Source organism: Balaenoptera borealis (assembly GCF_965194805.1).
Source record: "Balaenoptera borealis genome assembly, chromosome: X".
NCBI classification, from domain to species: domain Eukaryota; kingdom Metazoa; phylum Chordata; class Mammalia; order Artiodactyla; family Balaenopteridae; genus Balaenoptera; species Balaenoptera borealis.
The window spans coordinates 100,800,195-100,810,857 of record NC_138881.1 but is presented as its reverse complement, the minus strand read 5'-3'; positions in this window follow the sequence as shown (position 1 = coordinate 100,810,857).

Genomic DNA, 10,663 nt, shown 5'->3' with positions numbered 1-10,663 from the left:
CCAGAGTCTCCCCCGATACCCTCATTTGAAGAGAAAGAGAACACTGACAAAGAAAAGAGAAACTCATTCCTCTTTTTGGATTTTAATAAAAGCAAAATATATTCCAGGGGATAACCTGGTCTCAGTAGACATTGAGCTTTATCTTTACACTTTCTCCACTCGAGATTTTTGTGTGATTCCTGATGTTAAGTATATGAGAAATCTGAAGCCCTTGGGAGCCTCAAAAACCAAACAGAGGATAGGTAAATTGGTCTTGTCTTACTAAGGCAGAAAAGACAGTACAGTCATGTTAGCAAGATTTAAAAAACTAGGAGTAGGGGGTAGCATTATTCACAATAGCCAAGATACGGATACGTGTCCTGTCAACAGATGAATGGACGAGGAAGGTGTGGTATATATGCATACAACGGAATATTACTCAGCCATGAGAAAGAAGGAAATCCTGCCATTAATGACAACATAGATGGACCTTGAGGGCATTGTGCTAAGTGAAATAAGTCAGACGGAGAAAGACAAATACTGTATGATCTCATTTATATGCGGAATGTAAAAAAGCCAAATTCATAGAAATAGAGAGTAGAATGGTGGTTACCAGAGGCTGGGGGGTGGTGGGGGAATTGGGGAGATGTTGGTCAAAGAGTACAAACTTCTAAACTTCTAGTTATGAAATGAATAAGCTCTAGGGAACTAATGTATGGCATGGTAATTGTGGTTAATAATACTGTACTACATACTTGAAAGTGGCTTTTTTTTTCCTTTCTTCTCTTCCTAGTCTTCCTTCTCTTCCTCTTTTCTTTTTATTCTTCTTTCTTTTAACAGTGTTTTTTTTTAACATCTTTATCGGAGTATAATTGCTTTACAATTGTGTGTTAGTTGCTAAGAGAGTAGATCTTAAGTGTTTTCACCATAAAAAATAAATGGTAATTATGTGACATGCTAGAGGTGTTAGCTAGCACTATGGTGGTAATCATTTTGTAATAGATATGTGTATCATATATATTGCACATATATACACATATATATGTGTATAAAATCACATTGTACACCTTAAACTTACATAATGTTGTATGTCAATTATATCTCCATAAAGCTGGGAGAAAAAACTAAGAGTGGGAGATAAAAGAGGATTTGGAGCAATGTGAACTCAGGTAACGAAATGTTCCATTCTCCAGAATCTCTCGTTCCCTAGCATTCTGGGTAATTTGGGGTTTGCCATATCCTTAATATATTTGCAGTGTATTTTGACTATAGCCCAGGCTGCCTTCTGGAATGCCAGCTGTTGGGTGGGGTAAAATAACAAAATCCCATAGGATCTCAAAGACAGAAATCTGTATGAGCTCACACTCAAAAGACTAAAGGAGAAACCATTCCTGCCAACTTTGGAAAAAAGCAATCTGCTTAACAGTGTAGCAGACTGGAGCCAGAAGTGGCCAATGGGGCTGCAAATGAAGCAGTGGCTACAGAGGCAAGAGAGGAGGGAGACAGGAGAGGCTTTGAACTTGATAGCAAGTTCAAAGGCAAATGATTCAAGTCCCTAAAACTATATGGCCAGTCCTTGTGCACAGATGTTAGCAGCTGCTTCTATAAGCCCCTTTTCCTGGTTGCCTGCCTCAGGAAAACCACCTGGTGGCTGATGGGGAACAGAAAGAGTCTTATGGACTGGGTTCTCCTGTTCCCAAAGGAAGGAAGAGAAGGTAGCACTTTTGAGAGATTCTTTGCTTCTGAGAGGGGCTAGTTTAAGGCATCTATTCCTGTGGGCTATTTACACAATCGTGTGTGTGTGTGTGTGTGTGTGTGTGAGGGGGAGTGTCCCAGAGCCATCAAAGAGCGGTTATGTACTTTCCCTGCCTAGGGATTGGCTAAGTCTTCAGGGAGTCTCTAGGAGGTCATGTGCAGTGGAGCTGAAGAGTTGTTTGCTGTTGGAGTCACCCAAGCATTGCTGAGTGCTCTCTAGAACCCCAGTCCCTTCCAGCAGTAGTGACCTTGAGGACTCTGAAGTCACAGGTGAGGAAACTCCAGGCTGGCCTAGGACCTGAGGCTGCCCATGAAGGCTGCCCAGCATAGGGTGTCATCTTCAAAATGTGTGGAGGAGGGGAAACTCACTTGGGACCGCAAAGATCAGGGAAGGCTTCCCAGAATAGGCGGGGTTTGGGCTGGACCTTGAAGGGCAATCCTTCAAGCTGGAACAGCTACTGCTCGACTTTGATGATGCCAGTATGGTCCCCAGTGCCCAAAGTTCCCCTCCTGAACAGCTAGCCTCTGAGTAGTGGCCAGCAAGCGTGGCCAGCAGGCTCACTGGCTAAGGCCAGAGGGTTTCTTTGACCTGAATGGTCCAGATAATGGCCCCAGATCCTTATTTCACTGAGTTCCAGGAAGAACCCTTAGCACATCACATTCCTGAGCAGAGTTTCCGTCTGTCGAGTACAGTTGTACAGTGAGCGATGCTTTCATTTCGAGGGACTGAGGGCTCTAAGTTGGTGACTATATAAGCTTAGACCCCCTAGGGAAACAATGAAGGCTTGGGAAATAGTGAGGTCCTTGTGGAGTTTCAAGCCTATTTCCAGTGGCTAAAAGGCACTAATGAGTATAATGCAGGCAAGAGACGTTGGTTCAAACAAACAACTAATTGGAATTAAGAGAAGAAGTGTGCAGAGGCCCCTAATGAATGGATATGCTAATTGGTCTTCTTTGCTAGCCCCTTGGGCTTTGGCTGTGACATAGACTAGCCTATTAGATGCCTGCTCTGTATTAGCTGCTGAATGCTGGGGCCCTTTATTGCCATGGTAACATTGATGTCGAGAGTCTAGCTGAGCCCCGGATCTCTTAATTTACTACTCAGGCGGCCACAATTCTTTGGGTTTTATTATTCTTCATGCCCCGGGTGCCAGAGTGGCAGTGAATCATGCTTATTCATCCTCTGCACCACCCACGGTGTCTTTGAATAAGTCAGGGTGTCTCTTACTGTGTGTGATGAGCAGATTATTAAGTTCGAGCCTGTTTCTGCCTTAGCTAGACTAGTGCCTCTCAGAAACCCAATGTACCTCTCTAACCACTTGCTTACCTGACGCATCAGATGGCTTTTGGCAAGCGGAGTGATGGCACTGCAGTGGGCTGGCAGAGGCCCAGCCTCCCAGGAGTTTTGCGCTTGCTTGGTGGGCAGGGAGAAGCAGAGCAATATAGGTGGGACAGCACCCACCAGGAGAATGAACCTTGGAGACACATGCCATCCAAAGGGAGCAGTCAGAAGGGGAGAAGAGTCACTGCAGAGAAGGTCCTGGCTGGGAACTGTGGTGCTGGAAGTTTCAGTCTCTCTAGGGTCAGGGGGAAGGGTCTGGGTAGAAAAGGCGATCCCTCGTTCTTCGTGACTCCAGAGGAAGGGAGCAGCCCCCAAAAGCTAGAAGTTACTAGGAGGATGGATTTCACTTTATTTTCTCAAAGACCCTTGTTTAAAAAAAAAAAAAAAAAGCTGGTCACAGAGACCAGCTGCCTCTGAAACTTAGTAAGTAACCTGTCACATGAGCTGCCCATACTTTGGTCTCTCAGTATAGAGATGTTCTAAGATGTTCTAAGCGTGCACAGCCAGGGGGTGAAGAGTAGGATGGAGGGTTTGCTAGATGACCTCTTAGGACTCTTCCAATTTTGAAATCTTTTGTGTCTATATATGATGTTGTTTAATTTATCAGGACATATGCTAAACTTGGGTGATACTTTATATGCACATGTGCTTGCTTTAACAGCGCAAATGCTAAAATTGGGATGATACTCTATATGTGTTTGTCTGTGTCTATCTCCAGCCATAGATGAAACCTTGCAACAGGTGCAGAGGTATTTTCCTGACACCCCTGTTGCTAAGAAATGGGCAACCTGAAACTAAAGATAAATCGGTCAATAACCCCCCAAATTACAAATGACTGTTGCTAGCAGGAGAGAGTCTTGGTTTTTGTGGGGTTTTTTTGTTTTCCATTTCACTGCAGCATTTGACTGGGCATCCTCATGGGAGAACTGGCAGACTAGAGAAAACTGTGGGCTACACAAATTCAGAGCACCTTTACAAGGTTTTTCTTTCTGTTTATTGGGAATGGAGGGTGTAGGGTGAGAGGAAGAGGTTTTCTTGAGCTAACTAGAATCTAAGAGGTAGCATTTTCCCCTGTGACAGGCTGGACAGAGAGCTGTAAACATAAAGACAGTCAATCAAGTGTGCAAAGCACAGAAAGGGGCTGTTAGGCAACACCGGTCTTTTCCACCAAAGCCTGCAAGCCTGTTTATTATCAAACAGCAGCATTTCCCCACACAAAGGACAATGATATTAATCCAACCTGAACCCACTCTGGATTCAGCAAGCACCAGTCAGAAATCACAGTGGCTCTCAGCTGCCTCTTAAATCAAAATCAAATTCATAAGCAAGAGCTTAAGGTCTCTCCATCAACATCCCTGCTTGGTTACTCACTTGCTGTAAGACCACAGGAATGCCAATTGATTTCTCTATTAAACCATCTCTCCACCTTTAAAGATAATAAGTCCAGTGTCCCTGCTTCCTCACTCTCAGGAATGCTGTGGGCCTAGAACTCTTCAGAAGAAAATGGCAAGAGAATTCTGAAGTTGGGTGGAATTATTGCTCATTAGGGAGTATATAGCTTAGTGTTTAAAAGCATGGGCTTTATAAGTGGTACTGGATTTGAATCCAGTTCCCACTCTTAATAGCTGTGTAACCTTAGAGAAGTTACTTCACTTCTCTGAGCCTCAGTTTTCCCATCTGTAAAATCATCAGATTGGCATAGGATCAAATGATGTAATTTATGTACAGTGCTTGACTTAGTTCTCTCAATTATTATTATCATTATTATTATTGATAATAATACAAACCAAACAAACAAAAATACCTTGTCCGTTTCAAGGGCGCTTCCTCACAAGGCCAATGACCAGAGTAGGGGAGAAAGCTCCCTCGGGTTGTAGGCAATGCCCCCATCTGGCCTACTAATGTCTCTCATGCTAGGGATTTGGGGCCAGGCAAGAGGGAGAGGGTATTTGGAGGTGGAGTGAGAGGTGAAATGTGAAGGCAGACATGCTAAGCCTGAGGTATTTTGGAGGCAGATAAGGCCTTGGAGGACCCTCATTCACATCACACCATGTAAAACAGCAGTTCAAACTTCAGTGCACTCAAGAATCACCATAAGAGCTTGTTAAATGTGCTCATTCCCGATTACTCCGCAGATTACTTATTAATTTCAAAGGGAAAATGTACCTTTGCAATGAAGAGTTCTAGAAGACACCACCTTACATAAGTGATCAAATTTAGCATCACCAGTAACAGGGCAATTGCATGTGAACCTCCTGATGTGACACAATGGGAAGTAAACAACATTACTTCTGTAGTATTCTTGCCAAAGATGTTTAATATGAATCTAATCATAAGGAAACAATCAGACGAATCCAGACTGTAAACAAGACAAAGGACGTGGACTCTTCAAAAATATCAGTATCATTAAGAAAAAAAGCCAAAGGTACTGTTCTAGAATCTAGATTAAAAGAGACTAAAAAGAAAAGACAATCAAATGAAATCCATGATTCTTGACTGAATCCTGTATCAACACAAACAGCTAGGATGTTTTGGAGATAATTTGAGAAATTTTGATATGGACTCAATATTGAATAATATTATTCTATCAATGTTACATGTCTTGGATGTGAGATGGTGTTATTATTATGCAAGAGAATGAGAGAATGCTTTTGTTTGTAGGAAATACATGCTGAAGTATTTAGGTGCAAAGTGGCATGATACCTGCAAGTTAATTTCAAATGTTGTAGCCAAACACATACATGTTTTTATTACATGTGTGTATGTGTGTATGGAGAGAGAGCATATGTGCAAATCTAAAATGTTAATTTCCAGGTGAAGGATATGCTGTTATTTATCATAGTTTACTTTCAGATTTTTCCAAACAAAAAGTTGGGAGCAAAACATAAATTCTTTCCTACAGCTCCATCCCACATGTGCCTTCTCATAGCCTCAACACTCCCTTGCACCCCGGTTCTTAGATGCCTAATATCCCCTACTGCATAGCATCAGGAGATAGTTGGAGTTAAGGAGACATGAAATCAGGGAAAGCTCCATGAAGGCAGCTACACCTGAGCTTGGCCTCCAGGGTTGGGGCAGGATTTTGCTAAACAGAGATAGGAGGAGAAGAACTAGAAGAAAGAGGCAACAACTCAAATGAAGCTTGAAGAATATAGAACAGAGATCCTCAACTTTAGTGGACACAGAGTCATGTGGGGAGCTTGTTACCTATGCAGATTCTCTGATCCCGACTCCAGAATTCTGATTCTGTAAGCCTGAAGTTGGGCCCAGAAATCTGAAGGTTTAAAGCACGAAGATGACTCTCCTGCAGGGGTTTGAGGACCATGATTTGGGAAACACTGGCATGGGCAGCTGCCTATTCCACATACACACAGAACTGGCCCTGTCTCTCTCGTGTTCACCTATGAATCTCTCACAGGTGAATTGTCACCAAGGCTGATGTAAACCTTCAGGGGAAGTCCTCTGTACTAGACCTGTTAGTCACGGTGTCTGCCGTGTCCAATACTCTGCTCACTGCCTCCTGGTCAGGAAAGCAAATCCAGCTAGTTGTGGCATAGGGGTGACCTTGACTGTACCAGGAATGGGCCGCAAGATTTGGTGACAGATAAGGTAGCCAGGCACAAAGAGTTCTGTCCAACAGGATTGATGGTATCAAGCTAAGGCAATCAGACCAGCAACCTGTGGAACTGTTCATATAGACTACGGAGAGAATTTTCTAGTCCCTGGCAAGAGGAGAATAGAGCAGACTTACAGAGGGAAGCAGGGCCATTATACAAGAGGAAGGGAACGTGATGCTGAGGACTAGGGCTGCTTTGGAATCTAGGAGTCTTCCAGGCTATGTGTATCATCATCATAATCTTTCTTTTCTTGAGGTATCCTAAATAGACCTCTGTTATCTATGATAAAAGGATTAAATTAATGTGCCTTCTATGAGGTTCCCAGTTCTTAGAGAACTGCTAATGCCCACACTGAAAAAGAAAGTGTCTCTGGGGCATGTTGCTGCTCACCTGAGGAGCTGGCAGGACAGAAATAAGCTAGTTGTTTCCTTGTCTCTTGCCTCTTCAAACAGACATACAGCTCAAGAAAAGAAACCCCGAGCCTACTTTCTCGAGACCCTCCTTATTTCATACATGCCTGCATCCCAAATGCCTCCCTTTCCTATCCCCAGTCCTCCTTGCTTGGTTCACCATGGTGGAAACTCCAAGTTATGTAGCCCTTTTCTGAACTGTTTGCTTCCCATCAACTCTGGCTCCAACCCAAGCGGCGCCCTGCTTGGTAAATCCATGCCTAGAAGTCAAGAAGTGAAACAATCATCCTCTGTTCAGACAAGAGCAACAGCTGCTAGAGGGGGTCAGGAAGGGGAGAGCCGAAGGCTGTGGGGAGGTTAATTCTACTGCTCGAAACTGCCAGTGGGCCATTCGACCAGGAGAACTGGTTATCTGGCTGGACTCTCAGACCCAAAGGCACCAGCACATTGTAGATTTTGGATGCAGGGTGGTGAAAGAAAAATTCATGGTCCAGTCATACTTTAGGACTCCCAGTCCTCAGCTCTTCGCAGTACATCAGTCCTTACACCACCCTTCCCCCCTGCCTTTGTGGAAGGAAGCATGATGTGGCTAGGCATTGACGTTGTCCTGCCCTTTGCCTCCGGAGATTCTGTCTTATGGCAGGATGACCAGAAGCTGTCAAAAGGAAGATTCCTCACCCTACTCCTCTACCGCCTGAAAACTAGGACACTAGCCTCTGAACTCACTAAATAGACAAGGTATAGAGAGGAATTCTAGCCCTAGATCTGCTATGAACGTACAGTATAATGTTGGACTAGTTAGGCAGTTAAACTCTTTGGACCTGTTTCCTCAAAGGGCTGTTGTGAGGATAGCATGCAATCACTCTGGTGCAAATGCTAGACAAATCATCAGGCCTTCTGGTAGAGCAGTCCTCTGGGGACATGATAAGGGGGAATGGCCTCACTCCTCCACAGCCTCCTGTTTCCCCTCTCCCCAACGCTATAGCGGCAGCTGTAGCTCCAGCTTTAGTGAACAGAGAGAATGATTGCCTGACATCCCAACATTGTTGAAGCTAAAAAGAGTTTGTAGATAATAAGAGCAAAAGACCTATATGAACAAAAGGGGTATTTGGGACTCCTGAGATTAGAAATGTCTACTGAAACCACTTTATACAATTAATTTGGGGGTTAGAAATATGTGGAAAATGTGATCTTGGGATCCCACCATTGTATACCCCCTGAACTACTACCTAGGTGGCCCAACAAGGATATAGAAGGCCCAGTGCTTTTTGATGTAGAGCTTGGCAAATAACCCCCAAAGAGCTAAAACTAGCCGGTTATTTATGAAGTATCTAAGGTGCTCCAGTTGTTGTGTCCTCTGGGAACTTTTGTTCATCAGGATGAATATGCCTGACAAAAGCCTGACTATTACAAGAACCATAACCCTGGGCAAATAGCGCGATTAAGCAGATAGGATGATAGATTAAAGACTTCCATTAACCTAGGAGACAGAGGGAAAGACAATTATAATCAGACACTTTAAACCTCTTCTCTGCTTAATGGAACACCCAAATCATCCAACCTGAAAAGTAAAGTCAGGTCTAGTGACACATAGGTATCGGAGAAGGGCAGGGAGGAATGACATCATATGATGCAGCAACTACTCCTGTGTACGGCTCAGGAAGCAACAGCATCCTGGGAAGAGAGTGTGGGTTCTGGAGCCAAACAGATACGGGTACAGTTCCCATTTCTGACACTTCACCTGTGTAACCATCAAGACTTGTGATGGTTCTGAGATTTTATCTTACTTGCAAGCTAACAAGTTAGCCTGCCACATTTTTTTCATGGATGCTGGCAGAAGACATGAGACTCCTGGGTCAGCAATAGTAGTAGCCAGAGTATAAGCTTTTTCTTGTGTCAGTTCCCCTTGCCCCCAAGTCTCATAGGAGCTACTCAGAAAGGGCCAGGTGACACCTGCACATGCAGTGGGTTGTGTTACAGGAGAGCAACACTGAGCTTAATGAGTCTGAATCTTTCATGATGGGCAGTAAGTTTGCCTTTCCATTGCTCCACAGGGAGACACTGTGTCTTCCAAAGCTGTTCACTATACAGATATCCTTGAAAACATAGTCCAGAACCATGTCAGTCAGTGTCTCTGTCCACAAGATGTGCAAAAACATGAGAGATCCATGGGAAATTGTCTCACAATAATGATCATTAGCAAGTGATTGAACCTCTTTGAACCTCTTCTTTTTCACCTGTAAAACATGTATTATAATATGGCCTATCTCATGGAGCTGTGAAGATTAAATGAATTCATACATGTTAAAGCACTAGACACCTAGAAGATGCTCAACAAGTGTTAATTTCATTCCTCTCACCCTCATTTTCTCACCACTGTTACTAGAAGGCCCTACTATTCCACACTTCCTGTTTTGTTCCTGCAGTCACTTCATGGCTTCCCAACGAAGACTTCAGTTTATTTCTCACCACCTTTTCTCACTCATTTGCTAGTTTCCATCTACATCCCGTCAGGATTTAAGTCCCGCTTAACTAATTAATTAATTATTTATTTAAAAGATATTGATAGGACACTGACTGTGTCAGGTACTGTGCTGGGTGCTGGTGATACAACAAAGAATGAAAAAGACATGGTCAACAGCCTCATGGAGCATGCCCTTTCATTGGGGAGATTGACATTAAACAGATAAGTCAGAAATTATTGGTCACCAAGAAAGCATGACATATGGAAGAGAGCATTATCCCCATTTCCCTCATTTGATCCGCACTGCCTCACTGAGAAACACTGTCCACGTAGGAGCATATCTCTTACCACTTTTCCTTGATGGAGTCAGCTTCACTCCTGGGCCCTAACTAGGTGAAAGGTCAATCTAAACTTGTGGACCAGCTAGGATGTAGAACACTGTCCAAGGAGTGGAGTCCTATTACTTTCCAAGACAGGCAGCAGCACTGGTGATAGAAAGTAGGGTCAGAGAAATAAGGCTTCTGTAATCTGCTGAGGACTTGAAAGAACAGATCCCAGCTGACATTAACAGACATTCTTTAAGAGAAAATACAGCTGCCAAAGGTGGTTTTTGTTTCTTTGTTTGTTTGTTTTGGCCGCACTGCGTGGTGTGTGGGATCTTAGTTCCCTGACCAGGGATCCAACCTGGGCCCGGGTTGAAAGCTCTGAGTCCTAACCACTGGACCACCAGGGAATTCCCCAAAGGTGTTTTTGAAAGCAAATCTGTTGGCCTTCACTTTTAAGGAACCTACACAGTGCCCTCATTTTTCACAATTAATTAGCTACACAAACCTTCCTCCCCTTCTTCAAAGGTCAGCCTCACCTCTGGCATATAAAGAAATGATCATGCACTCCAAACCAGCGAGATATTTTCTCTTCCTTCTCCTAGCTGAATATTTTTTTTCTCCAATAGGATTGTAAGAACCTTGAAGGCAAGACCTGTACCTTACACTTCCCTTGTAACCCACTTCTACTCTTTCCCTTCCCAGCAAAGCCTGCATCTGTTCAGTGACAAAAATCTGTTCTCAAAAAAAACAAAAACAAAAACAAAAACCTA